Consider the following 17,651-nt stretch of genomic DNA (forward strand, 5'->3'; position numbering starts at 1 on the left):
GTCTTGTCAGGTGTCCTATCCTCTAATTGTGGCTCTATGGTGGGTATGGGGGCTTATTCGTCAATTAAATTATTAATTGCTCATTTATATGCCACTGAATGATCATGCAACCTGTTCTCGCACTTGCTTATAGTCAATATTGGCTTATTAATAAGTGCATATGTGACATACTAAGGTAAGGTAATTATCAAAAGAAGGCACCAAACCGGGAAGGCTATGTAGCACCATCAAAGTGCGGAATAATCAGAGGGCGCTAAATATCACCAAGAATGCCAATACGAGAACAAAAACGCATAAGGCGAACGATATCAAAAGTATCAGATTCACCTAGAATTCCATCGAGGGACAAGTGACCACGAGGGACGGTCGGAAAGCAAGACACACGCTCGTCCTGGAAGTCAGGACATTCAACAAGGATATGCACAACTGTAAGAGGGACAACGCAATTTGGACAATAAGGAGCAGAGCGGCGCCTGCAACCCTCTGCCACGGAAGAAGACATAAGAACATAAGAACAAAGGTAACTGCAGAAGGCCTATTGGCCCATACGAGGCAGCTCCTATTCTATAACCACCCAATCCCACTCATATACTTGTCCAACCCGTGCTTGAAACAATCGAGGGACCCCACCTCCACAATGTTACGCGGCAATTGGTTCCACAAATCAACAACCCTGTTACTGAACCAGTATTTACCCAAGTCTTTCCTAAATCTAAACTTGTCCAATTTATATCCATTGTTTCGTGTTCTGTCCTGTGTTGATACTTTTAATACCCTATTAATATCCCCCCGGTTATGTCCATTCATCCACTTGTAAACCTCTATCATGTCACCCCTAACTCTTCGCCTTTCCAGTGAATGCAACTTAAGCTTTGTTAATCTTTCTTCATATGAAAGATTTCTAATTTGGGGAATTAACTTAGTCATCCTACGCTGGACACGTTCAAGTGAATTTATATCCATTCTATAATATGGCGACCAAAACTGAACTGCATAATCTAAATGGGGCCTAACTAGAGCAAGATATAGCTTGAGAACCACACCAGGTGTCTTGTTACTAACGCTGCGATTAATAAATCCAAGTGTCCGATTTGCCTTATTACGAACATTTATGCATTGATCCTTTTGTTTTAAATTCTTACTAATCATAACTCCCAGATCCCTTTCGCAATCCGACTTCGCAATCACAACACCATCTAGCTCGTATCTTGTAACTCTATCATCATTACCTAACCTCAGAACTTTACATTTATCAGCATTAAACTGCATCTGCCAATCTTTTGACCATTTCAAAACCCTATCTAGATCAACATGAAGTGATAGTGAGTCCTCCTCCGAATTAATTTCCCTACCGATTTTCGTATCATCGGCAAATTTGCAAATGTTGCTACTCAAACCTGAATCTAAATCATTTATATATATTATAAACAACAGAGGTCCCAGGACAGAGCCTTGAGGCACTCCACTTACAACATTTTCCCACTCTGACTTGATTCCATTTATACTAACTCTCTGTTTCCTTTGGTATAGCCATGCCCTAATCCAGCTTAATATAGCACCCCCAATACCATGAGACTCTATTTTTTTAATCAGTCTTTCATGTGGCACTGTATCAAAAGCTTTGCTAAAGTCAAGGTATACAACATCGCAATCCTTACCACTATCAACTGCCTCAACAATGCTAGAATAAAAAGATAACAAATTTGTTAAACATGAACGGCCATTTATAAAACCATGTTGCGACTCAATTATTAATTTATGTTTTTCAAGATGAAGACGAATTTTATTTGCTATTATAGATTCGAGTAACTTTCCCACAATAGACGTTAGGCTAATTGGTCGATAGTTAGACGCAAGTGATCTATCTCCTTTCTTAAAAACTGGTATCACATTAGCAACTTTCCAAAACTCTGGCACTCTGCCTGACTCTATTGATTTATTAAATATGGTTGACAGTGGGTCACAAAGCTCCTCTTTGCATTCTTTAAGCACCCTGGCAAACACTTCATCCGGCCCTGGGGATTTGTTTGGTTTGAGTTTTACTATTTGTTTAAGAACATCCTCCCTGGTAACTGCTAAACTCGTCAACCTGTCCTCGTCCCCACCCACATAGACTTGTTCGGCTGAAGGCATATTGTTAAGTTCCTCTTTAGTAAATACAGATACAAAATATTTATTAAAAATACTACTCATCTCTTCATCACTCCTCGATTGTTTCAAGCATGGGTTGGACATGTATATGAGTGGGATTGGGTGGTTATAAATAGGAGCTGCCTCGTATGGGCCAACAGGCCTTCTGCAGTTGCCTTTGTTCTTATGTTCTTATGTTCTTATGTTCACTATCTGTTATTTGACCTGTCTCAGTTTTTAATGGACCTATCCTTTCCCTAGTCTTAGTACGATATAACTGAAAAAACCCTTTAGGATTTGTCTTTGCTTGCCCTGCTATGCGAACTTCATAGTTCCTTTTTGCTTTCCTTATCTCTTTTTTAACATTTCTAACCAGTTGTACGAATTCCTGTTCTAAAGTGACCTCCCCATTTTTAATCCTTTTGTACCAAGCTCTCTTTTTACCTATAAGGTTCTTCAAATTCTTTGTTTTCAATTCAATTCTTCAAATTCATCTTTCATAGACAACTGGGAACACTTCTATGGAAGAAATGAAATGTATGCTCGTGATGGGGTGCATCTATCGAGAGCTGGGGTTGTTGCTGTTGCGAACTCGTTAGAAGAAGTGGTTAGAGGTGTTTGTTTGGGTTTAAACTGTTAGTAGATAGAGGTATGGGAATTGATTTGGAGGAAGGAGGTAATAAAAGTATGTGTTTGTGGGAGAAAGGAATTGGCAAAACGATCAGGGAAAGAGAAGGTCCGCAAAATAACAATTCACTTAGGGTATATTACACTAACAGTAGAAGTCTAAGAAATAAAATTAACGAATTAAATGCTCTTGTCTGCACAGAAAAAATAGATATTATTGCACTTACCGAAACGTGGATGAATGTAGAAAATAGAGAACTATTAGCTGAATATCAAATATATGGATTTAAACTATTTCACACAGATAGATATATTAGACGAGGAGGTGGAGTAGCCATATATGTTAGGGACAATTTGAAATGTAGTCTCAAAGAGGGAATCAAAACAGAGCCACACACAGAAACTATTTGGATTGAATTAAACGAAAAAGCTAATAATATTATAATAGGAGTAATATATAGGCCACCAAATTTAGACAGAATGGAAGCAAAGCATCTATGGGATGAAATATCTAGAGCATCTAGATCTAACAGTATTTATGTCATGGGTGACTTTAATTTTAGCGGAATAAACTGGTTGAACAAAACAGGGAATAGTGAAGCAGAAGATTTTCTAGAATTAATTGACGATTGCTTTCTTACGCAACACATTAAGGAACCAACACGGGAAAATAATATTTTAGATTTAGTGTTAACTAACAGGGAAACGCAAATTAATGACATCGAAATAGGGAGTGAGCTAGGGAGCAGTGATCACAAAGAAATCAGATTTAGCATAGAATGGAATAGACCAGTAGGAGAAAATTCTGTTAAAGTGCCAGATTTTCGAAAAGCTGATTTTAATAGCCTAAGAAATTTTTTGGGTCAAATTGATTGGAAAGGCTTGGGTATGGGGTGTGGGCCGGTCTTGGAGCGAGACATGAACCCAGCGATAGGTGACTTAAATGGGGATTTCGATGTGGATTCAATATATAACTTATTTAAGAATATTCTAAACAAAGCACAGGAACGTAGTATACCATACAAATTGAATAGATCGTATACTAATGACCCAAAGTGGATAACAAAGAATTTGAAGAACCTTATAGGTAAAAAGAGAGCTTGGTACAAAAGGATTAAAAATGGGGAGGTCACTTTAGAACAGGAATTCGTACAACTGGTTAGATATGTTAAAAAAGAGATAAGGAAAGCAAAAAGAAACTATGAAGTTCGCATAGCAGGGCAAGCAAAGACAAATCCTAAAGGGTTTTTTCAGTTATATCGTACTAAGACTAGGGAAAGGATAGGTCCATTAAAAACTGAGACAGGTCAAATAACAGATAGTGATGAAGAGATGAGTAGTATTTTTAATAAATATTTTGTATCTGTATTTACTAAAGAGGAACTTAACAATATGCCTTCAGCCGAACAAGTCTATGTGGGTGGGGACGAGGACAGGTTGACGAGTTTAGCAGTTACCAGGGAGGATGTTCTTAAACAAATAGTAAAACTCAAACCAAACAAATCCCCAGGGCCGGATGAAGTGTTTGCTAGGGTGCTTAAAGAATGCAAAGAGGAGCTTTGTGACCCACTGTCAACCATATTTAATAAATCAATAGAGTCAGGCAGAGTGCCAGAGTTTTGGAAAGTTGCTAATGTGATACCAGTTTTTAAGAAAGGAGATAGATCACTTGCGTCTAACTATCGACCAATTAGCCTAACGTCTATTGTGGGAAAGTTACTCGAATCTATAATAGCAAATAAAATTCGTCTTCATCTTGAAAAACATAAATTAATAATTGAGTCGCAACATGGTTTTATAAATGGCCGTTCATGTTTAACAAATTTGTTATCTTTTTATTCTAGCATTGTTGAGGCAGTTGATAGTGGTAAGGATTGCGATGTTGTATACCTTGACTTTAGCAAAGCTTTTGATACAGTGCCACATGAAAGACTGATTAAAAAAATAGAGTCTCATGGTATTGGGGGTGCTATATTAAGCTGGATTAGGGCATGGCTATACCAAAGGAAACAGAGAGTTAGTATAAATGGAATCAAGTCAGAGTGGGAAAATGTTGTAAGTGGAGTGCCTCAAGGCTCTGTCCTGGGACCTCTGTTGTTTATAATATATATAAATGATTTAGATTCAGGTTTGAGTAGCAACATTTGCAAATTTGCCGATGATACGAAAATCGGTAGGGAAATTAATTCGGAGGAGGACTCACTATCACTTCAAGTTGATCTAGATAGGGTTTTGAAATGGTCAAAGGATTGGCAGATGCAGTTTAATGCTGATAAATGTAAAGTTCTGAGGTTAGGTAATGATGATAGAGTTACAAGATACGAGCTAGATGGTGTTGTGATTGCGAAGTCGGATTGCGAAAGGGATCTGGGAGTTATGATTAGTAAGAATTTAAAACAAAAGGATCAATGCATAAATGTTCGTAATAAGGCAAATCGGACACTTGGATTTATTAATCGCAGCGTTAGTAACAAGACACCTGGTGTGGTTCTCAAGCTATATCTTGCTCTAGTTAGGCCCCATTTAGATTATGCAGTTCAGTTTTGGTCGCCATATTATAGAATGGATATAAATTCACTTGAACGTGTCCAGCGTAGGATGACTAAGTTAATTCCCCAAATTAGAAATCTTTCATATGAAGAAAGATTAACAAAGCTTAAGTTGCATTCACTGGAAAGGCGAAGAGTTAGGGGTGACATGATAGAGGTTTACAAGTGGATGAATGGACATAACCGGGGGGATATTAATAGGGTATTAAAAGTATCAACACAGGACAGAACACGAAACAATGGATATAAATTGGATAAGTTTAGATTTAGGAAAGACTTGGGTAAATACTGGTTCAGTAACAGGGTTGTTGATTTGTGGAACCAATTGCCGCGTAACATTGTGGAGGTGGGGTCCCTCGATTGTTTCAAGCACGGGTTGGACAAGTATATGAGTGGGATTGGGTGGTTATAGAATAGGAGCTGCCTCGTATGGGCCAATAGGCCTTCTGCAGTTACCTTTGTTCTTATGTTCTTATGTTCTTATGTTTGTTATCCACTTTGGGTCATTAGTATACGATCTATTCAATTTGTATGGTATACTACGTTCCTGTGCTTTGTTTAGAATATTCTTAAATAAGTTATATATTGAATCCACATCGAAATCCCCATATAAGTCACCTAACGCTGGGTTCATGTCTCGCTCCAAGACCGGCCCACACCCCATACCCAAGCCTTTCCAATCAATTTGACCCAAAAAATTTCCTAGGCTATTAAAATCAGCTTTTCGAAAATCTGGCACTTTAACAGAATTTTCTCCTACTGGTCTATTCCATTCTATGCTAAATCTGATTTCTTTGTGATCACTGCTCCCTAGCTCACTCCCTATTTCGATGTCATTAATTTGCGTTTCCCTGTTAGTTAACACTAAATCTAAAATATTATTTTCCCGTGTTGGTTCCTTAATGTGTTGCGTAAGAAAGCAATCGTCAATTAATTCTAGAAAATCTTCTGCTTCACTATTCCCTGTTTTGTTCAACCAGTTTATTCCGCTAAAATTAAAGTCACCCATGACATAAATACTGTTAGATCTAGATGCTCTAGATATTTCATCCCATAGATGCTTTGCTTCCATTCTGTCTAAATTTGGTGGCCTATATATTACTCCTATTATAATATTATTAGCTTTTTCGTTTAATTCAATCCAAATAGTTTCTGTGTGTGGCTCTGTTTTGATTCCCTCTTTGAGACTACATTTCAAATTGTCCCTAACATATATGGCTACTCCACCTCCTCGTCTAATATATCTATCTGTGTGAAATAGTTTAAATCCATATATTTGATATTCAGCTAATAGTTCTCTATTTTCTACATTCATCCACGTTTCGGTAAGTGCAATAATATCTATTTTTTCTGTGCAGACAAGAGCATTTAATTCGTTAATTTTATTTCTTAGACTTCTACTGTTAGTGTAATATACCCTAAGTGAATTGTTATTTTGCGGACCTTCTCTTTCCCTGATCGTTTTGCCAATTCCTTTCTCCCACAAACACATACTTTTATTACCTCCTTCCTCCAAATCAATTCCCATACCTCTATCTACTAACAGTTTAAACCCAAACAAACACCTCTAACCACTTCTTCTAGCGAGTTCGCAACAGCAACAACCCCAGCTCTCGATAGATGCACCCCATCACGAGCATACATTTCATTTCTTCCATAGAAGTGTTCCCAGTTGTCTATGAAAGATATTGCATTTGATTTGCAATATCTTTCCAGCCGGCAATTGACACCAAGTGCCCTCGATATCCATTCATTTCCCACTCCCTTTCTTGGAAGAATGCCACATATGATCGGGATTCCTCCCTTGCTCCTAACTAACTCTATGGCTGTTTTATACCTCTGAATCAGTTCCTCACTCCTGACTCGACCAACATCATTTCCTCCCACGCTAATGCAAATAATGGGATTGTTCCCATTACCAGCCATAATATCATTCATGTTGTTTATAATATCACCAATGCCAGCTCCGGGATAGCAAACCCTTAACCTGTTCCCCCTATCTCTAGCACAAAACGTTCTATCCAAATACCTATCAGTATCCTATCAGTAATAAAAATGATGGCAAGTTTCTTGGCCTATTCCTAGACAAGAGACTCAACTTCAGCACCCACATTCAACACATAACTAAGAAAGTCTCTAAGACAGTTGGTATACTCTCCAAAATCAGATATTATGTTCCTAACTCTGCTCTCCTCTCACTATATTATGCACTAATCTACCCCTATCTTAATTATGGTATCTGTGCATGGGGGTCTACCACTGCAAACCACCTTAAGCCCATCATCACACAGCAAAAATCTGCTATCAGAATAATAACTAACTCTGCTTTCAGACAACACTCAGCTCCCTTGTTTAAATCCCTAAACTTGCTAAATATTAACTCCCTCCACACATTCTCTTGTGTCAACTACATTTACAAAACCCTGTTCTTAAATGCAAACCATGCTCTGAAACTCTCCCTGGACAGATGTAATAGGACCCATTATCACCACACCAGAAATAAATATCTCTTTGATATCCCCAGGGTCAAACTTAATCTGTGTAAACACTCTATGCAAATTAAGGGACCTAGTCTATGGAACTCACTCCCTAGTGAATTGAAAAACTGTAAAACTTTTGCCTTATTTAAAAGCAAAACCAAAAAGTACCTAACTTCATCTATTTAGTTTCCTACACTGAGCTTTAAATTTGCTCTGTACCTAGTGTTACCCAATCTCCTAATTTTTATGTAATATCAAACAACCTTATCATTGTGTTCATTGCTGTCTTCTTTTATGTGCTAGCCATATGCTGTATTGTGACTACCAATTTTTTTTTTTTTTTTTTTTTTTTTTTTTTTTTTTTTTTTTTTTTTTTTTTTTTTTTTTTTTTTTTTTTTTTTTATTTTGATAAATTACACAAATTACAAGAACACACAAAACAACGCAAACCTGTACACATCAAGTACACCAATGAAGTAACAGTACACAGGAACAAACAGTCTGTACACTAAACAATAACAGTAACCGCAAAACAAACACAAGCGCTGAACAAAATGAAAACGCATTGAAGCAATGGGCTAAACAGTACAGGGAAATAAGTGCTAAAACAGTACATGGAAACAATAGGCTAAACAGGTCATATCTACATAGCAACACAGAACATGGCCAAGAAAATTACATGAAAAATAAATTAACAATAAAGTACATAAATAACATTGAAACACACCTGGAACCAATAACATAAACATACACAGACGTGGATATAGAATCACGTGCACAAAACCACGCCTACCACACACACAGAAGAACAAAGGAGCATAGGATCATACACGCGCTACCCAGGAAAATGATATACACTAAATAAGAAGAAATTATGTACACGCACACTAAACACACTCTAAACAACAAGACAAACACACTCATACCACCCACACCACCACGGCACACCACACTGCACCCAAGCACGCAAAATAAAGGGTTACAGGCCAAAGCGAAACACGGCCACAAAAGGAACAGTAGAAAACAGTACAGCAGAAAACCCAGGCCCACGCAGGAGCCAAAACCCCCCTCAAAATCACACACCCACACGCATACGGACACAACCGGCACCCGGAGGTACGGAAAACACACCACACACACACAGGAGCAGCAGCATCTCAAGGGGGGAGACACACAAACACACGCAACCCCCGCCAAGGACACCCCAAGAAGCGGAAAGGGAGCGCATAGCAAAGCAAACCCCGAAACCCCCCAACCCCTCTAAACCCCCCCCATCAACACCCCAACCCCACCCAAGCCGAGAACATCACCTTGCCACCAAGGCACCCGCCGACCCAAAGGCAACCCCACGAACATAGGCATCTGTGAACCACCGACCAAACTCCTCCGGAAAAGCGCGCTGCAACCACCACCAGGTAAACCGCATGCGCCCCCGCAAAAACCCTAAAATTCGGGCGATCCCAAAACCCTCCCGCCTCCCAACCCACACACAAAACACATAATCAGCAACCAAAACACACAATGTATTACGCACCCGCTGCGGATAAGCCGGAAAATACAAAAACAAAAACTGCAAAACATCACCCCGACAACCCGGACCACAAAACACCTCCAGGACATCCCGAAACCAGTCCACCAACCCCTGTAACCGGACACAAAAATAAAATACATGCACCTGCGATTCACATAAACCACAGTGAACACACGCCCCAGAATCACGCAAGCCAAGCATACACAACCGCTCATTTGTCGCCAGCGACAAATGCAGAACCCGAAACAGCAATTCACGCTGCTGAGGCGCCAAGAACCGTGCCCCCAAACACGACCAGATACCACCCCAATCCCAACACGGGAACAAGCCCTCCACTCGAGGCCGCACCCGGGGCAACAACACCCCATACACAGCCTTGCACGAGAAAGACAGAAACCCAGGATGGCGGCAGAGCTCCCGAAGAATCCCCACGGCCCAAGAATAAACAGGGGGGGTAACCAAGGCCACCTCCTGACAAACCCCCAAATCAACCAAAAAACTGAAGCGAAGCGAGCAGAAAAACACACCCAGCGTATTCAACCCCCCACCGAGAGCCAGCCCCCGACGCAACGAGACCCAGAAGAGGGCCTTGGCCTTCGTGAAAACGTCAGGAATGCCAACACCCCCCTCTCTCACCCCTAACACCAACGTCGAACGGCGCACCGGTTGATAACGCCCACACCATACATATCTATACACCACACTCTCCAAACTCAAGGCCTTCCGACGATCCAACGGGAAACATCGAGCCACAAACCAGACACGCGACAAGACCTTACACGCAACAAGCAGTCCCCTCTGATAAATCGTCAAGGGACGACGCGACAAAAGGCCAACTGCAACACCAACCGACCGAGAGACAGCACCCCAATTCCACTCCAAGGAGCGATCATAGGAGGCAAACCAAGTAATCCCAAGAACCCGAATCGAGGAGACCACCGGAAACCACGACCTATCCCACACCAGGCGGGAGGCCCACTCACCGATCCCCATCAACCCCGACTTCGCCCGATTAAGAACGGCCCCCGTAGCGGACTCAAACCGCAGGAGAACGTCCTGGACAGCTTCAACAGAACCCTCCGAAGCTACAAATAGAATGGTGTCGTCAGCATACCCGCAAACGGGTAGCCGGAGACCGGACGGCAGACAAGGAGGCACGATCAAGGAACACGCTTTCACCGCCCGAAAAAGAGGTTCCTGAAAAATCACATACAAAAGCATGGACATGGGACACCCCTGACGAACGGAACGGCAAATAGGAAAAAATGAGCTAAAAAACCCATTCACACAAACGCGACTGCGACTCCGGACATACAACAAACGGATCCACCCCACAAACACCACCGGAAACCCAAGCCTCTCCATAGCACTAAAAACAAACTCTAAAGACACCCGATCAAAGGCCTTGGACCAGTCCAAGCTGATCATAGCCGCCGAAAGCCGATACTCGGACGCATAGAGAAGCACGTCACGAAGTAAGGCAGTGCAATGCATCAGGGCACGGCCAGGCACACCACAAAATTGCTCCATAGAGACCACCGACGCAACGACACCCCGACATCGACGCGCTAAAACCTTAGAAAGAATTTTATAATCAACATTTAAGAGCGTAATAGGCCTCCAATTGGAAAACAACTGCAAATCGCCCGGCTTCGGGAGTAGCCGCACGATCCCGTCACAGAAGGAATCAGGCAGAGCACCCAAACGCAAACACGCCTGCACCACTTCCAAAAGCACCCCCCCCAGCACATCCCAAAAGGTAAGGTAGAACTCAATGGGCAGGCCATCCGCACCCGGCACTCTCCCAGAACGAAACGACCGAACCACCTCCAGGAGCTCCACCGTGGAAACATCCTGCACCAACCGGGCACACTCCGAGCGCGACAAACCGGGAAAGCACCTGTCCAAAAAGGAACCCGCGAGCACACTATCACCATGCACCTCCCCATAGAGGGCCTCCAACTCCCGCCGTGCGGTAAGCAGAACACCCTCTGTGCTAGAAAGCACAGACCCATCAGGCCGCCGAAGGCCCTGGAGAAGAACGGAACCCCTAGCAGCCTTCTCCCTCCCTAAAAGAAAGGGAGAGAGCCTCTCCCCATCCACCCGCTCAGCTACACGAGCACGCACGCGAACACCGTCAGCCAACACCGCACGCAAATCACAAATACGCTCCTTACACTCAGCAATCTCACTAAAGCAGTCAACCCCAGCATTCAACCGCACATATAAAGAAGACAAACGCGCCTGAAGGAACCGCAGCAGACCAAACCTCCCGGCAGCCTCCCGCTTAGCAACAATCCCAAAAAACCTCCGACACTCCACCTTACACCACTCCCACCAAACGAACAAAGAGGAGAAATCAGCCTTCCGGGCAACGATGCCAACCCACCAGGCCCGAAACTGCGCACAAATACGTGGACAACGCAATAACCGACAATTGAGTTTCCACCACCCAGGCCCCACCCGCACCTGACTCCGGACACCAACCCGTACAACCACCATACAATGATCCGAGAAAGCCACCGGGACCGTGCGAAAATCAAAAACCGAACACTCCCCACCAGAAACATAGAACCTATCCAACCTAGAACTCGCCCCACGCGCAGCGAAGGTATACTCCAACGAGCCGCCACACAAAACAGCCGCATCGCGAAACCCGCACGCACGCAAAACCTCAATTAAAGCGGCCGAAACATTCCGAGGGTGAGCACTAGAGCAATCCCTCACACTCGTAACACAATTAAAATCCCCCCCAAAGATCAAATCCCGCGTATCATGCCGCAGGTATGGCAAAAGCCCCTCCCGAAAAAACAGCTCCCGGTCCTGACGATGCGCCACCCCAGAAGGGGCGTACACTGTCAAGAACGGAATCACAACCCCCAAATACTCAGCCCGAACAAACAAGACCCTCCCATCTTCATCCATTTCCGTGTGAAGCACGGAAATGGATGCCCTCCGCGAAAACAACATCAGCGTTCCCCCAAAGGACGTCCTCGGCGGGTTCAGCACAACATGATACTCAGCACACAACCCCTGCAACACAGACACATCCCGAACATTGTGCTCTTGGATCAGAGCCACATCCACCCGCTGCTCCCGAAGCACATCCACAAGGCCCAATTGGACCGCCAAAGCATTCAGACCACGAACATTCAAAGACGCACAAACAATAGCAGGCGCCATCGAACCTATTAATGACCCCCAGCCCCTCCAGGACCACCAGAGGGCACAGAGCCACCCACTGCAGAGGCGCCGTCAGCATCCTGAGGCTCAAACTGCCGCCGTTCCACCGTCGGGGAATCCACCATAATGCCTGGCCTCTGATCCCGCAGGAGGCGGACAGTGCCGGCATCACCCAGCGAAGCACGCCGAGACCCCGCTGCCACTGACCAGGTATCACCAACGTCCACCACCGACGAGGAATTCTTGCTGCCAACCGGCACTGCATCACTTCCGGAATCCATATCAGACACAGGAGAATTAGGAGGAGGAGGGGGGGCACCACCCAAGGCACAACTCCGCGAAGCCTCAATCCGTTTGCCAGGGGGCTCTCGACTGCGTGAGCGCGCCCCCGCAACGCGCTTCCGGCGAGGAGCATGGGAGGTCAACGCCCCCTCATGGCACGCACCCGCAGGGGGAGCAGTAGGCGGACTCGCAATGCATGCAACAGGAACGCCGGCACCAACGACGACGCTCCCATCACCCTCAGTGAAAGCATCGCCTACAACGGGAGGCACCGAGACGACACTCCCAACACCTCGCCCATTCACCAACGAAGCACCAGGAACAGGATGCACCTCCACATCCACCGGAAGGAGAAGACGGGAATCAGGAGCAGCCACGTCCTCCACCACAGCTGGCACAGAAGACACGATAGGCACAGACGAACCAGCAGGCACATCAGTCGCAGGTGCACCACCAGGCACAGCAGACGCAGGTGCACCACCAGGCACAGCAGACGCAGGTGCACCACCAGGCACAGCAGACGCAGGTGCACCACCAGGCACAGCAGACGCAGGTGCACCACCAGGCACAGCAGTCGCAGGTGCACCACCAGGCACAGCAGTCGCAGGTGCACCACCAGGCACAGCAGTCGCAGGTGCACCACCAGGCACAGCAGTCGCAGGTGCACCACCAGGCACAGCAGTCGCAGGTGCCCAATTTTTGTCAACTACCATTCAAGCTGTCATTGCAATCAATCTTATATTGTTTCTGCTGTATTGTGCCTACCAATTTGTTGTCAACTACCATTTTAAGCTGTCATTGCAATCAATCATAGCTACCTATGTGCTTTAATATACTGTACCTATAATGTTCTCTCATCTTTTTTTTTTCATTCCATGTAATCTGTTATCATTTTTTTGTCTATAAATTTTGCAAGTATTTATCTCCTTAAAATTTTCTTAGATTAAGGACCTGCCCGAAACGCTGCGCGTGCTAGTGGCTTTACAAGACTGTAATTACCATATTTGTATCCTCACATTCCTTATGTACATTCTTGTATATGCATAATCATAAATCATAAATCATAAATCATACCTTATCTGGGAATCTCCCACAACTAATGTTTGCTTAGGTACTTCCTTTACTTTCTGAAGACTTGCTATCACTTCAAGTTGATCTAAATAGAGTTTTGAAATGGTCAAAAGATTGGCAGATGAAGTTTAATGCTGATAAATGTAAAGTTCTGAGGCTAGGTAATGATGATAGTTACAAGATACGAGCTAGGTTGTGTTGAGATTGCGAAAGGGATCTGGGAGTTATGATTAGTAAGAATTTAAAACAAAAGGATCAATGCATGAGTGTTCGTAATAAGGCAAATAGGACACTGGAATTTATTAATCGAAGCGTTAGTAACAAGACACCTGGTGTGGTTCTTCAGCTATATTTTACTCTTGTTAGGGCCCCATTTAGATTATGCAGTTCAGTTTTGGTCGCCGTACTATAGAATGGATATAAATTCACTTGAACGTGTCCAGCGTAGGATGACTAAGTTAATTCCCCAAATTAGAAATCTTTCATATTAAGAAAGATTAACAAAGCTTAAATTGCATTCACTGGAAAGGCGAAGAGTTAGGGTGACATGATAGAGGTTTACAAGTGGATGAATGGTCATAACAAAGGGGATATTAATAGGGTATTAAAAGTATCAACACGAAACAATGGGTATAAATTGGATAAGTTTAGATTTAGGAAAGACCTGGGTTACTGGTTCGGTAACAGGGTTGTTGATTTGTGGAACTAATTACCGCGTAACGTGGTGGTGGTGGTGGGGTCCCTCGATTGTTTCAAGCATTGGTTGGACATGTATATGAGTGGGATTGGGTGGTTATAGATTGGAGCTGCCTCGTATGGGCCAATAGGCCTTCTGCAGTTACCTTTATTCTTATGTTCTTAAACCAAACAAATCCCCAGGGCCGGATGAAGTGTTTGCCAGGGTGCTTAAAGAATGCAAAGAGATTTGCGAGCCACTGTCTACCATATTTAATAATTCAATAGTCAGGCAGAGTGCCAGAGTCATGGAAGGTTGCTAATGTGGTAACCCCCCCCCCCCCACACACACACAAACACACACATAGGTAATCTATTCTCCAGTCCTGACCCGCTTGCTCTAAATGTCACTGTGAATACTGAACTAAATAAAGTCCATCTTTGGCTAACTGCTAACAAACGCGCCTTTAACATTGACAAAACTTTCTATATTTTGTTCGGTAATAAATCCTCAAATGAAATTAATCTAAGAATAAACAATATACAAATTAGTAGTAAAGTTGATGGTAAATTCCTTGGTGTCCTCATCGATAACAAGCTGAATTTCCAGGGAGACATTCTAAATATAGTAAAAAAAAGTTTCTAAAACTGTTGGCATTCTTTCTAAGATCAGATATTATGTTCCTCGCCCTGCCCTCGTGACACTCTATTACTCTCTCATCTATCTTTATCTCAACTATGGTATTTGTGCTTGGGGTTCTACTACCCAAAATCATTTACGTCCTCTAATTACCCAACACAAAGCTTCTGGTAGAACAATATCTCACTCTGGCCCCAGACAGCACTTGGTACCCTTACTCAAATCTCTGAATATGTTAGATATTAAGTCACTGCACATCCTCTCATGTGTACTCTATATATTTAAAACTCTGAATTGTAATGTCTATCCTGACCTTAAAAGCTTCTTAGAAGGTTGTAACAGAACCCATGGGCACCACACCAGAAACAAATACCTATTTGATATTCCACGAGTACTCCTTAATCAAACTAGAAATGCTCTACAAATCAAGGGACCCAGAATGTGGAATGACCTTCCCAATCATGTCAAAGGCTGTACCTCTCTCAACCAGTTTAAGATGAAATTAAGTACTACCTAATTAGCTCCATGTAACCTTCCTTACCCCTAAATGTCAACCCGTCTTATTATTTTTAAACAATGCAGTTTGTTGACCAACTTGTATATTGGCTATTTTCTACCATGTTCCCCCCTTTTTTTATCTTTTATTTTTTTTAAGAACATAAGAACATAAGAACAAAGGCAACTGCAGAAGGCCTATTGGCCCATACGAGGCAGCTCCTATCTATAACCCCCCAATCCCACTCATATACTTGTCCAACCCACGCTTGAAACAATCGAGGGACCCCACCTCCAGCACGTTACGCGGTAATTGGTTCCACAAATCAACAACCCTGTTACTGAACCAGTATTTACCCAAGTCTTTCCTAAATCTAAACTTATCCAATTTATACCCATTGTTTCGTGTTCTGTCTTGTGTTGATATTTTTAATACCCTATTAATATCTCCCCTGTTATGTCCATTCATCCACTTGTAAACCTCTATCATGTCACGCCTAACTCTTCGCCTTTCCAGTGAATGCAACTTAAGCTTTGTTAATCTTTCTTCATATGAAAGATTTTTAATTTGGAGAATTAACTTAGTCATCCTACGTTGGACACGTTCAAGTGAATTTATATCCATTCTATAATACGGCGACCAAAACTGAACTGCATAATCTAAATGGGGCCTAACCAGAGCAAGATATAGCTTAAGAACCACACCAGGTGTCTTGTTACTAACGCTTCGATTAATAAATCCCAGTGTCCTATTCGCCTTATTACGAACATTCATGCATTGAGCCTTTTGTTTTAAATTCTTACTAATCATAACTCCCAGATCCCTTTCGCAATCCGACTTCGCAATCTCAACACCATCTAGCTCGTATCTTGTAACTCTTTCATAAGAACATAAGAACATAAGAACATAAGAACAAAGGTAACTGCAGAAGGCCTATTGGCCCATACGAGGCAGCTCCTATTCTATAACCACCCAATCCCACTCATATACTTGTCCAACCCGTGCTTGAAACAATCGAGGGACCCCACCTCCACAATGTTACGCGGCAATTGGTTCCACAAATCAACAACCCTGTTACTGAACCAGTATTTACCCAAGTCTTTCCTAAATCTAAACTTATCCAATTTATATCCATTGTTTCGTGTTCTGTCCTGTGTTGATACTTTTAATACCCTATTAATATCCCCCCGGTTATGTCCATTCATCCACTTGTAAACCTCTATCATGTCACCCCTAACTCTTCGCCTTTCCAGTGAATGCAACTTAAGCTTTGTTAATCTTTCTTCATATGAAAGATTTCTAATTTGGGGAATTAACTTAGTCATCCTACGCTGGACACGTTCAAGTGAATTTATATCCATTCTATAATATGGCGACCAAAACTGAACTGCATAATCTAAATGGGGCCTAACTAGAGCAAGATATAGCTTGAGAACCACACCAGGTGTCTTGTTACTAACGCTGCGATTAATAAATCCAAGTGTCCGATTTGCCTTATTACGAACATTTATGCACTGATCCTTTTGTTTTAAATTCTTACTAATCATAACTCCCAGATCCCTTTCGCAATCCGACTTCGCAATCACAACACCATCTAGCTCGTATCTTGTAACTCTATCATCATTACCTAACCTCAGAACTTTACATTTATCAGCATTAAACTGCATCTGCCAATCCTTTGCCCATTTCAAAACCCTATCTAGATCAACTTGAAGTGATAGTGAGTCCTCCTCCGAGTTAATTTCCCTACCGATTTTCGTATCATCGGCAAATTTGCAAATGTTGCTACTCAAACCTGAATCTAAATCATTTATATATATTATAAACAACAGAGGTCCCAGTACAGAGCCTTGAGGCACTCCACTTACAACATTTTCCCACTCTGACTTGATTCCATTTATACTAACTCTCTGTTTCCTTTGGTATAGCCATGCCCTAATCCAGCTTAATATAGCACCCCCAATACCATGAGACTCTATTTTTTTAA

The sequence above is a fragment of the Procambarus clarkii genome, chromosome 53, assembly GCF_040958095.1.
Source record: "Procambarus clarkii isolate CNS0578487 chromosome 53, FALCON_Pclarkii_2.0, whole genome shotgun sequence".
Classification (NCBI taxonomy): Eukaryota; Metazoa; Arthropoda; class Malacostraca; order Decapoda; family Cambaridae; genus Procambarus; species Procambarus clarkii.